Source organism: Paramormyrops kingsleyae, chromosome 25 (assembly GCF_048594095.1).
Source record: "Paramormyrops kingsleyae isolate MSU_618 chromosome 25, PKINGS_0.4, whole genome shotgun sequence".
NCBI lineage: Eukaryota > Metazoa > Chordata > Actinopteri > Osteoglossiformes > Mormyridae > Paramormyrops > Paramormyrops kingsleyae.
Window position 1 is genome coordinate 4,716,899 of NC_132821.1, and position 15,210 is coordinate 4,732,108.

Consider the following 15,210-nt stretch of genomic DNA (forward strand, 5'->3'; position numbering starts at 1 on the left):
ATGTTGCACAAATTCGTCATAGTGTACATTGATGATATTCTGATTTATTCCCCTTCTGAGCAGGCTCATGTCCAACACGTACGACAAGTCTTACACCGACTTCGAGATCACAAGCTCTGTGTCAAGGGAGAGAAATGCGAGTTTCATCGGAATCAAGTAAGGTTTCTGGGGTATGTCATTCAGCCTGGAGCTGTAGCCATGGACATGCAGAAGACCTCAGCGATCCGAGACTGGCCGGTACCCCGGACTCTCAAGGATCTACAACGGTTTCTGGGATTCGGTAATTTCTATAGACGATTCATATGTGACTATAGCAAGAAAGCTGCGCCTCTCACGTCACTGACCCGCGGTAAGCCTATCCGACTGCATTGGACAGCTGAAGCTGACCAGGCTTTCCTTCGCCTAAAACAAGCCTTCAGTTCAGCTCCTGTTCTCAAGCAACCCAACCCGGAACTACCGTTTGAAGTGGAGGTGGATGCTTCGGAGGCAGGGGTAGGAGCCATTCTGATTCAGCGTGATCCAGAGACGGGACGTAGACATCCCTGCGCCTACTACTCCAGAAAACTGACAGCCATGGAACGGAATTATGAGGTGGGTGACAGAGAACTAATGGCTATGAAACTGGCGTTGGAAGAGTGGAGACATTGGTTAGAGGGAGCACGTCATCCATTCGTCGTTCTGATAGACCATCGTAATCTAGAATACCTCCAGTCTGCCAAACGCCTCTCTTCGCGCAGGGCTAGACATAAGCAGCGGCACCGCGGCCAATGGCCGTCGTGCCTTTCAAAATTGGCCGCACACCTCCTCAAAATTGAAGTACCTTACGGCCAAGATTGGCCTGCCTTTAATGTTTGTCTGGCCGTATGCCCCCTTTTTACCGAAAGTAACGTTCATTACACAAAAGACTTGCGCACTTTACCTCGTCAACAATCGATGCATCTGTACTGAACCTGAACCCAACCTTCGATACGAGAAACGAGGTCGACCTGCACATCTCGTAATTCCCAACTACTGAATGAACCGCAATGAATTCTGGACTAATACGATCATGTGTTCGTCGCATGATTGGCTGGTACGGTATGTATCGTCCAGCCTACTATGGAGCCACAGCAATGACAATGGTGCATCATCGGGGGTTACGTTTTTGATTGGAAAAGCCATCCGACGGTTTCCAAATAACAGATAGGTGTCCTCTTCGGTAATCATCGTGTAGTTGTCGTCTGCTGCTTATGCTGTCACCATGCCTCGCAAAGATCGAGAACGTAAAAGAAAGCAAGCTGAACTCGCGGCTACTGCTGCAAAATGTTGCAAATTATCTACTTTGTTCAGGTAAGTGTCAGATGAGGTTGTAAAAAAACATTTGCCGAGGCAGAGCAGATTTGACTCAGAGAAGTACCAAGCTCTGCTGGGAGGATATAGGACTGGTAGCGTGCAGTGTGCAAAAAACGAACATCAAGTTAATTGTCATGTACACTAAAAGAATACGGGTGTTCTGAGCAAACAAATACAAAAATATTGACGGCTCCTTTATTGTTGGATTTTGTTTTTTGAAATAAAGCTATATATATCTATAAATAAATATATATATAATAATATATATATAATAATATATATATATTCTGTCTCAAATCGAAGGTCGTATTGCGTAGGTTGTCTAAACTTGGTAATTACAGTAATTGGTAATTATTAACTCAGTATTGGCCCAATGCCTTTTTGGAAAGTTTCTGCTTTTTTGAAAATAAAAAAAATGCATCCTTTATGGAAATAAAATTCCTCCACAAGGCCCGAGGTGTCCTATGAAATTTAAATAAATGAAAAAAACATTTTTACTCCAGATTTTGGCCTTGTGCCCAGGCTTAATGGCCTTGTGCCCTAGAAAAAATATGAATAGCCAAGGCCAAAGTGGCTGTGCCCTCCTAAATCCTTATGTCTAGCCCTGTTCGCGTCAAGCTCGCTGGTCTCAGTGGTTCTCACGGTTCACGGTTCTCACGAGTCAGCTACCTACCAGGGAAGAAGAACGGAAAAGCAGACGCCTTATCAAGACAATTCGATCCCCCCGAGTGCGAGGATCGCACGTGTCCCATCCCAGATCCGTCTTGCTTTGCCTCTTCCATTACCTGGGATTTGGAGGAAACCATCAGGTTGGATAACGAAACACGCAATGTCCCCTCTAGGTGTCCCCCGGGGCTTCTATACGTATCTCGTCCTCACCGTCCAGAATTGATGAAGTGGGTCCACTCAGAATATGGGACTGGACATCCTGGTGTATCGGCCACCCAACTCCGTGTGGCTCGTCAGTACTGGTGGCCGGGGTGACGTCAGCAAGTACAAGCCTTCGTGGACAGCTGCCCGGACTGTGCCCGATGCAAGTCTTCCTCGTCTTGTCCTTCTGGACTCCTCCAATCTTTACCCGTTCCTTCCAGACCCTGGTCGCACGTGGTGATGGACTCCATCACGGACCTCCCTCGCTCCTCTGGTAAGACTGTGATCCTCACTATTGTTGATCGCTTCTCTAAAATGTGTCGGCTGGTCGCACTGCCGAAGCTGCCCACAGCAGTGGAACTCGCTGATGTCCTGTTACATGAGCTTTTCCGCGTGACGGGTGTTCAAGGAATTTTGTACCAAGTTACGTATCTCACTAAGTCTTACCTCAGCGTATCGTCCCCAGTCCAATGGTCTTGCAGAACGGACGAATCAAGAGGTCTCCAAGGCTCTTCGACTTCTGTGTCGCACCGATCCTGACAGCTGGTCGTCGCATCTAATGTGGGTAGAATACACTATGAATTCTCGGGTGAGTCCAACCACTAAACTCACTCCCTTCCAGTGTGTGCTAGGATTTCAGCCTCCTCTGTTCCCCTGGGATGCCCCTGCGGGACTCGTACCTCACGTGGACGCTTGGTACCAGGAATGCAAACAGGCTTGGAGGAGCATCCAAACTGCGTTGCACACTCAAGCCGCTCGCAACAAGGTTCAGGCTGATAAACATTGTCAGCCGGGGTTCCCCTATCGCACAGGACAGAGGGTTTGGTTGTCCACCAAGAACCTACGTATCCCGGGATGTCGCAAATTCACGGAACGATACATCGGACCTTTCAAGATCCTGCGAAGGCTGGGACCTGTAACGGTGAGACTCCAGCTTCCCCGTGTTTATCGGATCTGTCCGACCTTTCACGTCTCTCTTTTAAAACCTGTCAAACACAGTCATCTGCGCCCAGACACGGAGACCCCCGACACGCCGCTTCCTCCCATCGAGGAGGTGGGTTCCCCCTCCCAGGTCCACTCCATCCTGGACTCCCGCAGACGTCGCGGCACGCTCCAATACCTGGTGGACTGGTCGGGGTCTGACCCGGCTGACCGCTGTTGGGTCCCTGCTTCCTCCATGTCTGAGACGGCTCTGTGGGACGCTTTCCACATGGCGCATCCTGGGAAGCCGGCCCCCCATCCGCGGGGTTGCCCTCACAAGCGTCGTCGGCCTCCGGGTGGCGGCCGTCAGGAGGGGGGTCCTGTCACGCCCACGGAGGCGGACAGGTGCATTGCACCAATAGGGGATTAAATTAAAAGCAGAACCGACATCATCCCTCGGTGCGAAGTATTGAACCAATGTTAATGAGCCTTACTGTGCGAATTACCTGTCTCTCGTCTGCCCTGTTCTCCCTGCCTTACCTGTCATCCCGGTGTGTTGTCCTTGCCTCCGTGCCTTCCCTTTCCAGACCCGTCCCCGTCCGTGACTTACCTGCCCCATCAAGCCCGTCCTCTCCTGCCTCGTGTGCCCTGTTCCTATCTCTCGCTGTCGGACAGATCCCCTTGGTTACGAACCCGGACTACGCACCTCGACGACAATTACAGCACGCCTCCACCTCTCCTCTGCCCCGCTTTCCAGAGCGGGACTTCCAGCTCGAACCGTATATACGGTTCCCGGTCTTTTGGAAAGGAAGGTCTTTGTTCGCAATAAACCTTCCTAATCCCTGCACGTCTGGATCCCCGGTCTCCTCCTTCCGTGATACTTAGTATTTGTTTTAATTTGTTAAACTGCCTTTTCAATTTGCTTGTTTCAATAGTAGAGGTTTCTTTTCTCCCAGTAGATGTATGCTAAATAAACAATTGAATTGATTATATACCATGTACCATTAGATGAAGAGACTGGAATGCTATATGAAAATATAGCATTCCAAGGACCCTCAGGAAGTGTAACCGCTGCTGTGCCTTCTTGGTAACTGCTGTGATGTTTTCTGTCCAGGAGATGTCAGCAGAGATAAGGATGCCGAGAAACTGGAAGGTATGGACCCTCTCCACACACTCTCAGTTGATGTAGAGGGGGGCTGTGCCTCCTGAAGTCGACTATGACACCTTGGTTTTCTTTGAACACCAGGCTGCTAACTTCAGGACCTCCTCTCTGTAAGCTGCCTCGTCTCCCTTTGAGATGAGTCTGACCACTGTGGTGTCGTCAGCAAACTTGACTATGAAATTGTTGCTGTGGGCCGAACTACAGTCGTGGGTGTAGAGACAGTACAGGAGGGGGCTCAGCACACAGCCTTGTGGGGATCCGGTGTTCAGTGTGCGAGTGGGGTGGTGGGGGCCGAGTCTCACAGTCTGGAGCCAGTTGGTAAGAAAGTCCTTTATCCAGACACATGTGAGAGGGGGGAGGCCAAGAATGACTAGTTTGGTGATGAGAATGTCAGGAATGATTGTATTTTTGTGTCACAAAAGCATTATTTATTGACAAAATCAAGGAACGCCTTGCTGCATTTTGTCCACAAAAAGAAAAGCTCCACTTTTCACACATTTTGTACACAAAAGCATAAAGACTTCACTTTCTTTCATGCACAGAAGTCAAAAGGAATGTTTTATTTTGTGTACAGAATTGATATCTGCACCTTGCATTTCGCGAACTAAGGGTGAATTTATCTGTTTTCAGTAATAAGTCATTTCGTTCACAAAATGCATTTTATCAACTAATTATGTCAACAAAAGGCATTTCGTGAATGAAAGAAAGTCATTTTGGGGAGCAAATGCATTTTGTCAACTACATAATTTCATTTTGTGTGTCTGATCTGAATTATGGTCATTGGAAGGTACTACTCCCAGTACCGTGCCTACTACGTGCCTTTCATGACTCGCTAAAAGACGTCTGACTTTCATTCAATCATTCATTTGAACATACCGGTTAAGAAAACATACCACTATCGATCTAAATATTCATTAATAACACAGGTCTACAAAAAAAAATACAAAATTCAGGTGCCAAGGTTTTTTGAATGGATTTAGGGTATTTTGAGGGTGCTGAATTCAAGAATCACATTACTTTTGCTGAATTGGCTCTAGTTTTTGAGGTAATGGACATCCATGAAAATAATGCATTCCTCCAATGCGACTTGTGTGTGATAACAAATGCAATAGCTTTTGTCTGTCTTTTGACTCTTTAACAGTGTCTTAGGTAATGAAATGAATGATGAAGCGTTGAAGAAGAGTCCAGAAATAAAATTAGAGTTAAGTTCACATGTGCGTGTTTGCATGTTCATTTATTGCTGTTGTTACTGTGGTGGTGAATATTTACCCAGATCAAATCTGCCAGGTCCTTCCAAAGGAAGGTCATCATGGGAACACCTGTCTGGTATTTAGCCAGAAATGGTTGAAATGCTTGAGATAGGACCATGAAAAAATGTAGTTTGGCCAGAAGAAGGGGATGCTTCACAAATGCAGTCAAAAGAAGATGTCCCTGTGTTTTTCACCTTTTTGACTTCACCAGGTCCACATATTTCACAATTGAGGGCCAGACTTCCACTGCTCATTCGACAGCTGGCAAATTGTCGAGAGGATGGCATCATCCACTTGCACATTCCCCTGGTAAGCAAACTGTAAGGGGTCAAGCGCATGGCGAACCTGGGGTCTTAGGAGGAGGTGGAGCAGCAGCCGCTCAAGGGTCTTCATTATGTGTGAGGTGAGGGCAACGGGCCTAAAGTCGTTGAGTTCTTTGGGGTGTTGCTTCTTGGGAACCGGTACCAGGCATGATGTTTTCCATAGTGTAGGTATCCTCCCTAGATGCAGACTCAAGTTGAAGACATATTGGAGTGGCTCCCCCAGTTCCACAGCACAGGCCTTCAGCAGCCTTGCACAGATGCCACCTGGCCCAGCAGTTTCAGCCTCTTCAACTCTCTCCTTACCTGGTCTACGGTAATAGTGGGGGGTGAGGGGACACTTGCAGAGCCTGGTAGCAGTGGTGGGGGGGGGGGAGTTTGCAGTGGAATGTCACTGGTTGGCAATGGAGGTGTGGGTTTGATGGCTGTTCCATCAGCAGACCCATCAGCAGATACTGCCCAGCAGTTCACAAGAATGTCACAGGTTGGCAACGGAGGTGTGAGTTTGATGGCTGAGATGTCAGCAGACAATGCCCAGCAATCAGTGACCAGTGGAATGTCCCAGGTTGTTGATGGTTGGGTTGCTTGCTGTACACCCAGCAGACAATAGTGGGGGATGTGTTGGGGTGGTCGCTGCAGCAGTTACAATGGCAAGGCCATTCGCAGTAGTGGCAGAGTCATCAAAACAATTATAGAAGTAATTTAGCTGATTTGCTCTAGCCACATCATACTCTGCCCTGGTGCTGTTTTTCCCGCATCCTGTAATCTGTTTCATCCCCTTCCATACCTCTTTCATGTTGTTTTCTTCCAATTTCCTTTCAACCTTCCTCCTGTAAGACTCCTTTGCCTCTTTCAGACGCTATTTGAGCTCCTTCTGCACATGCCTTAGTTCAGTTAAGTTACCATCCTTAAATACCCTTTCCTTCTTCTTAAGGAGATTTTTGACATCACTGGTTACCCAAGGTTTATTATTAGGGAAGCAGCGCACAGTCTTTGTGGGAACTACAACGTCCATGCAGAAGTTCAGGTAGTCCGTTGTGCAATGTGTGACCTTCTCTAGATCCTCTCCATTCTGTAGCACACTCCAGTCAGTGGATTCAAAACAGTCTCTCAAGGCCTCTTCTGCTTCTGGTGTCCACTTCCTGAAGGTGCGTGTAGCAACTGGTCGTTGAGTCAAGCATTCAACAAACTGGTAAAAACTAGTGAGGGTGGAATCCAGTGTTACATGATTGAAGTCCCTAGAGATCACAAAAAAGGCATCTGTGTGTTGATCTTGGAGCCTTGCAATTGTAGAGTGAATGACGTCACACGCTGTGTCCAGAAGGGCTTGTGGCGGAACATATGCATGCTGCATTCCATTTGCCTCGGGATCTGATTTTCGTAATCCGAGATTACGTCACATCCGGTAAAAACTCGGGAAAACCGAATCGGATGCGTTCCATGTGCCACAGAAGTTTGGAAATCAGATTCAAGATGGAAGCTCAGAAGAAAGCAGCTCTTGCGCTAGCTCTTCCGGCATACGAACGGCTCCAAACGCAAGTCGTTCACCTGATTAACGTCGAGGAGGATTACATGAAGCGAAGAAGGTACGTTTTAGTGTATTTATGAGTCGTTCTGTCAATAAACAAACTGCATTATACAGTCAACCCTCAGGCATTTGCGCTTTATCATTCGCGAATTCACAATACTGTGCTCTATTTTCGCATCAAACATTTTTAGTGGTTTTGGCATTATGTGTTGATGGTATATTTCTCCCATATTTCTCCCTTTCTCCAGGGAGCTGGCCTTACTTCTGTTGAACTACAGGCAGCAAGTGATACTGAAGACGGGTACACATAGGGGGGTCCTGTTAGACATGGGTGACCAGACCTTTTCCCGACACTTCAGGATGGACAGGACCCAGTTTGAGTATTTACTCACAAAGCTGAAGGAGAACGGCCTAAGCAGAGACCACAGCCATGGAAAAACACAAGTGCCTGCCACCAATAAGCTGTTGCTGTTCCTGTGGTACATAGCCAATCAGAACAGCTTTAGAGAGCTGTCCGAGAAGTTCAACTTGTCAGTGTCATCAGCACATCAGACAGTTCTTCAGGTGCTGACCATTTTGTCGCGAATTGGGCCAACCTTCATTTTGTGGCCTAATGGATGTGAAAAAGGAGCATCTGCCGCTGCCTTCCAGTGCACCTGTGGCCTTGCTGGGGTCATAGGGGCAATTGATGGTTGCCACTAGGGCTGAACGATTTATCGATTTCAAATCGAAATCGCGATTTGAAACAACGTGATTAGCAAATCACAAAGGCTGCGATTTAGGACATACATTATACAGCACGTCGGACCCAGGGTTTAAGACTGTTGTAAGAATAGTTTTCCGAACTCATACCGTGCCTCCTATGTGACAGTCGTTTTCACCAATCACAAGCGCCGTGCTCCTTATGTGACAGTTATGCTCACCAATCAGAAGTGGCTGGAGGCAACGGCATACATGCCCACAAACAGCAAAAACATGAAGAAAATGTTGCATTCGCGGTGCAGAAAAAATACTGATTCCGCTACTGAGCTATAAGTGAATTGCCTTCCTATTTCATGGTCCGAGATTGTTTCAGAAAGGTCCTATCATCAATAGAACCGGCGACCTCCTTTTAAACACCAGCTGCGATATACTTCAGCGTATCACACCTTTTGTTTTTGTTAATGGGACAATCACATTAGCATATAACCCATCAAAACAACAATGAGACGTCAGTAATCCTCACAGCAGCAGAGTCTGTGACCCCCAGAAATGCCGTAAAATCCATAATACAGTCGTGTTTATGTCATATGTTTTTGTGCTCATTGATTTTCCATAGATTAATCTTGCAAAATTAATCTTAATACCACAACAGTAATAAAATGAAAGCCTCGCTTTAACACAAAGACTAAAAGAACAGATCGCTTTCATTGTTATTACAGTTGGGTATGGGCATGGTCTTATTATTTAAAAAAGATATTAAAAAAAAGTGACGCATATAATGTTTTCTCCGTTTTATATTTGTCAGAGCAACAAGGCAAAGGAATGATAAGCCGCTTCAGTCGAATCTTTGGTCAGCTGCCTGGAGTGAGGCTTTCTGTTTGAGACGAGTCTGCACATACATTTACGTGTATGTAAGAGTTTTATTGCCATGTAAATAGTCTGTAGGGTTTGCAAACTGCCCAAACATTTTTGATGCAGCTAAGTCTAAGTTCATAATGGAATAATTTAGATTTGCCATAAGATTTCTTGCGTGAGAGTCTGAAAGCGTGTTACCCAAACCCGTGAAAGTTTGGAACCCTGAACACATACATTTTTTGTTTCCCCTCAATTGATATGTATAAAAAATAACCTTATACAGTTGTTAAAAAGCTGAAACGTAGACCAACATGACCACCAATAAACTACGTCTATTTATTTGACATTTTATAAAATGCATACTACATTTGAAAATTTTCCAGCTTTACAGTTTCAGGACAGAACAGCCACTCTGTTATGAACATTGCAGCTTTTTAAGTGTTAGATTCGCTGCTGTTATTAACACTAACAACACATTAGCGCAAACAAAACGGCTGCATACACCGAAGTAGTTCTTGCTTGTTCACTGGCGTGGGAAAGGCGTTTCTAGTGTTATTAAGGGGGTAATCAGCATTACCTGCAAGATCGCTATTGTTTTTCTTTTTGCTGCATTTGTTTATAATTACATTATTTAACTCAACACACCACATCTTTAAATTCTCATCCTTGCATTAGAATATTGACCAGTTAATATTTTTCATGGTATCTAATGTGGTAATGCTGCACCATATGTTTTAAATTTACTACACACTGAATATTCAACTGAAGCTTGACATAAAAAATTATATCGCAAATCAAATCGTAATCGCAATGTCTGTCCGAAAAATCGCGATTCGATATTTTCCCCAAATCCTTCAGCCCTAGTTGCCACATCCGAATTCAGAAGCAAACCATTAGAGGGGTGGACTACATGAACAGGAATGGTTTCTGCTCTGTCCTCCTTCAGGGGATTGTCGACGAGAGGGGACGATTCATTGACATCTTCGCTGGACCACCTGGGAGAGTCCATGATGCAAGGATGTTGAGGGCCTCAGACTTCTTCCTCGAATGGCATCAAAAGATGGGGGATTACTTTCTGTTGGGGGACAGCGCCTACATTAGCCAGGCCTTCCCATTCATCTGTGCACCTAAACGTGATAATGGGAGACTCACTGAGGCTGAACATCAACTGAATGCAAGGATCAACCGGGGGAGGTTCATAGTTGAGCAGGCGTTCGGATACTTAAAGTGCAAGTGGAGGCGTCTACGTGACTTGCAGAACACTCGAATTGACATTGTGGTCATGGTGATCATGGCAGCTTGTTTCTTGCACAACATGTGCATTGACCATTCAGACATATGCCCAGAACATCCACAAGGGTGCCCAAGGGAGGATGATGATGATGTGATTAATTTTTGAGTGATTCTTGTTCTGTGTTTTATTGCAGCTTATGAGCCTTTGAGCTTATTTTATAGTCAATGGTTTGTTTTTTTATATATTGTGTGTATTGCCTACATACTGTATGTGTGTGAGAGGATGAGAGTGATGGAGCAATGGATATTGATCAGCAATAAAAAATGGTGACATTGGTGTCATGGACAGTGCTAGACCTTCATGGGTAAAAGAACATTTGGTAGACACAGAATTTACACATAAAATATAGAACAACTTCATAGCCTTTGTTTCATTGGATGGTTTAAATGCAGGGGTCACATTTCGCTGTGCTGTGTTCACAATAATCAACACAGTGCTTTTAACAAAAACAATTTATTTAAATAAGTAAGTACTTCAGGTGCAAAGAAAACTATAAAAGTGCAAAGCCAAACCATGAAAACAACTATATACACTCACCTAAAGGATTATTAGGAACACCTGTTGAATTTCTCATTAATGCAATTATCTAATCAACCAATCACATAGCAGTTGCTTCAATGCATTTAGGGGTGTGGTCCTGGTCAAGACAATCTCCTGAACTCCAAACTGAATGTCAGAATGGGAAAGAAAGGTGATTTAAGCAATTTTGAGTGTGGCATGGTTGTTGGTGCCAGACGGGCCAGTTTGAGTATTTCACAATCTGCTCAGTTACTGGGATTTTCACGCACAACCATTTCTAGGATTTACAAAGAATGGTGTACAAAGGGAAAAACATCCAGTATGCGGCAGTCCTGTGGGCGAAAATGCCTTGTTGATGCTAGAGGTCAGAGGAGAATGGGCCGACTGATTCAAGCTGATAGAAGAGCAACTTTGACTGAAATAACCACTCGTTACAACCAAGGTATGCAGCAAAGCATTTGTGAAGCCACAACACGCACAACCTTGAGGCGGATGGGCTACAACAGCAGAAGACCCCACCGGGTACCACTCATCTCCACTACAAATAGGAAAAAGAGGCTACAATTTGCACGAGCTCACCAAAATTGGACAGTTGAAGACTGGAAAAATGTTGCCTGGTCTGATGAGTCTCGATTTATGTTGAGACATTCAAATGGTAGAGTCAGAATTTGGCACAAACAGAATGAGAACATGGATCCATCATGCCTTGTTACCACTGTGCAGGCTGTTGGTGGTGGTGTAATGGTGTGGGGGATGTTTTCTTGGCACACTTTAGGCCCCTTAGTGCCAATTGGGCATCGTTTAAATGCCACGGCCTACCTGAGCATTGTTTCTGACCATGTCCATCCCTTTATGACCACCATGTACCCATCCTCTGATGGCTACTTCCAGCAGGATAATGCACCATGTCACAAAGCTCGAATCATTTCAAATTGGTTTCTTGAACATGACAATGAGTTCACTGTACTACAATGGCCCCCACAGTCACCAGATCTCAACCCAATAGAGCATCTTTGGGATGTGGTGGAACAGGAGCTTCGTGCCCCGGATGTGCATCCCACAAATCTCCATCAACTGCAAGATGCTATCCTATCAATATGGGCTAACATTTCTAAAGAATGCTTTCAGCACCTTGTTGAATCAATGCCACGTAGAATTAAGGCAGTTCTGAAGGCGAAAGGGGGTCAAACACCGTATTAGTATTAGAATTAGAATTTAGTGTTCAGTGGTCATTGTCAACACACCACAGCACACAGTGCGCAACAACGAAATGTGTCCTCTGCATTTGACCCATATGTGACTTTCGTGACATAGCAGGGGGCAGCTAATTCAGCGCCCGGGGAGCAGTGCTTGGGGACGGTACCTTGCTCAGGGTGTTCCTAATAATCCTTTAGGTGAGTGTACAATTACCATTGTATGATCCATAGAGGTTTAGGACATTACTTTAAAAGATGACTAAATAAAAATCTCAAGACATTTATTTAAAAAAGTTTATATAAACTGTAAAGTACTGAGACCTTTTTAAAAGGTATACACTATCAATAATACTACAACTTCTGTAGCAGGCGAGCCATTAAATTCTCATGGCTCCGCTGGGCAGCTCTCAGCAGGGCAATAGTGTCTTGATGACGCTGATGATGAGCTGTGTCTGCATCACGCAAGTATGCTAATGCATCAATGTCCCTGCTTCTCTTGCGTGTCCTTGAGGTAGCTGAGGTTGGTGATGGTGATTCTGGAGTTTCAGCTGAAAGTGTTGTGGGCTGGAGGCGTCATTGCCTGCTGGACAGGAGGGGATGCAGGATGGCGTTTCCTCCAGCAATCCACTGCACTGGCCAAGCATGATGGCCTCCAAGGAGTTTGTCCATTTCTCTGTAAAACATGAACCGAGTGGGTCCTCTCCCGGTGGAGTTATTATCCTTGGCCTTTTTATATGCCTCCACTAAAGTGTTCCATTTTCTGCACACCTTGTCGGGGCAGAAGGTCTGTTCAAAGTGGCAGGCCAGCTTTGCAGCCATGTCTAGCCACAGCTGTCTCATTCTTTTTGCCCATATTTAAGTGGGTACGGAGGTCCTTCAGGGACTTTGGTGGACCATCACCTACACCCGTAACATGTTCCCTCATCATTTCTGCCTAAAGCACATAAAAAAACAACATGTCAGCATGATTACAGGAATATCATTATTGAAATGTACTTTTTTGATGTTTTAGGTGTAATGTTGATAATTATCTAACCTTTGTTTCCCGCTTTCAGTAGCCTTACAACCACTGTGAGGTCCTCGTCCAAATAATACGTGGACTTGTTAGATGCATTTTGGTACAAAGCACCACAGAAGCGTATGGTCCTCTGAGGATCCTCAAAAAGATCCATGTTTCCATCTAGAAACACTGTTAAACACACAAGTAAAGGATAAAAGGTTAAAGCCAGACATACCCTAACGCATCTACACTTTTTATCGGAATTTTTTGGCTCGAGTCGCAGATCCCGTGATTCGACTGGTCATTTGTTTGCAACACGGACCCAACAATGGGACATTCTAAAACGCTTAATGTGGTTTAATGTACCAAAATAGCGACAAATAATCACCAAATTTCTCAGGCACATATTTTGGTCATAAAGACTTTCACCTGACAAAAAGCGTTTTCCTTATAATGGGCGTCAATGGAGGGGAAACGCTTAACGTAGTATAAGCTTAACGTGTGAAAAACATTAGGAATATGGACTTTATACTACATTATGCTTTCCCCCCCTCCATTGACGCTCATTATTCACATTAAGCGTTTTAGAATGTCCCCAAACAATTTCTTGGCATCGCCAGGAGATATACAATGCGGTATTTGAAATATAACATGACCGTAGCGACACATCTATCGACTACAATAACACTGTATGGTGTACACAGCTCACAAAGTTGACTCAAGCAGCACTAAAGTGCATAAAAAATGTAAAATATCACAGCACTACTTACAGTCTTTGCACTGAGCAGCCATCTTGAATTCTGAACTCGGGATCCTCTGCGTTATCCGAGATATTTCTCGGATCTCCGAGAAACAGGAGCGCGCATGTCGTGACTTCCGGTTGCAAAACTCGGAATCCGAGTTCCGAGGGTAAATGGAATGCAGCAATAAACACAGACAACAATGGAGTGCAAGAACTCCCTCGGCATGTAGTACGGCCGGAGACTAACCGCTAGTAACTCCACATCCTTACTACATACAGTCTCTTTAACTGTAACATGACCAGGATTGCACCATCTGTTATTTATGTACAGCGCCAGTCCATCTCCCTTCTTCTTGCCCAAAAGCTTGTTATCTCTGTCCAAGCGAACTACGCTGAATCCGGGTAGCTCCATGTTAGCAGTGGGGATGCAGCTAGTTAGCCACGTCTCCGTCAGGCATATCAGACTACATTCTCCGAACAACTTCTGGTTCCTTACCAAGACAGCCAGTTCGTCAGTCTTATTAGCAAGTGAGTTCACGTTCCCCATGACTATTGATGGAATTGAGTGCTTGTATCTCCACTTCCTCTCCCGTCGCCTCGCCCTCACCTTAACTCTGGCTCGGCAGTCCCGAAAGCACCACAATTCCTTGCGGATTTTAAAGTGAACGTCACCAGCATTCCTTCGTAGTGCGACCAGCTGATTCCTTGTATAAACAAGTTTCCTGCTGCCAGAGTGTTGCAATACCAGTTCTATATCCACAGGATAGAATAAAGACACTCAGATTGTGTAATACAAGAGTTGCAAAGTAAAAAAAGGACCTGCTGCGACTCTCATCGGCGACCAGGCACACATCACTGGTTACATGGTTAAATGTGTATTCCTGTTATGCTGCAGATGTTGGTGCATCATATTTTTCTTTAGTAAACAAGTGGTGGAGAATGTTGCTACATGGAATTTCCTTTGGTTAGGTTAGTTTAAGATAGATTTGTTTACATTAGGTTAAGTTAGGTTAGATCAGGTTAGTTAGGGCCCTGCCGAAAGAGTCTACCTTGATGTGGTGGCAGGCTTACAAATCTTTTGGCGAAATTGGGGGGGGGGAAGAAATTTCTGATGGTGGCCCAGAGCACATCCCAGTAGAGGTGTGGGAGAAATAAAAAAAAAATGCATTGGCCAAAGTATGAGAGACTAGAGGAAGTGCAAACAGTTAGGTGAGTGCAATATGTAAGCACAAGTAGGAGGGAGAGGCAGGTGGGAATGCAGGCATGAAATGTCAGCATTCCAATTTCTCAAGGGGGAGTGAAGCTAGAGTGACAGCACTGACAGTTCAGTTCATCCAAAGCCAATGGCACCGATCCCCAACCAGCTCTACACCTCACACTGTAGGTCTAACTGGGAGTGAGCCATTAGCTAGAGCTAGAACTAGAGTCCCTTTAAGATAGACTAAAGAAGTGTGATTTTTTTTTCCTCTAGACCTGATTTTTGAGGGTATGCCTGAGTCCCGCACATTTGCTGGGAGAC

General features: G+C 45.2%; 2 long non-coding RNA genes across 2 annotated transcripts; both read right to left on the reverse strand.

Moving 5' to 3' along the window:
• Nucleotides 1-2,677: 2,677 nt before the first annotated feature.
• On the reverse strand, nucleotides 2,678-3,372 carry LOC140582817 (uncharacterized). The gene is made up of 3 exons (XR_011985595.1): nucleotides 3,323-3,372; nucleotides 2,883-3,003; nucleotides 2,678-2,758 (listed from the first exon to the last, which is right to left on the reverse strand). It is a non-coding gene; the product is annotated as an uncharacterized lncRNA (long non-coding RNA).
• An 8,857-nt stretch (nucleotides 3,373-12,229) lies between these two features.
• On the reverse strand, nucleotides 12,230-15,152 carry LOC140582866 (uncharacterized). The gene is made up of 3 exons (XR_011985659.1): nucleotides 13,720-15,152; nucleotides 12,986-13,138; nucleotides 12,230-12,883 (listed from the first exon to the last, which is right to left on the reverse strand). It is a non-coding gene; the product is annotated as an uncharacterized lncRNA (long non-coding RNA).
• Nucleotides 15,153-15,210: the final 58 nt, after the last annotated feature.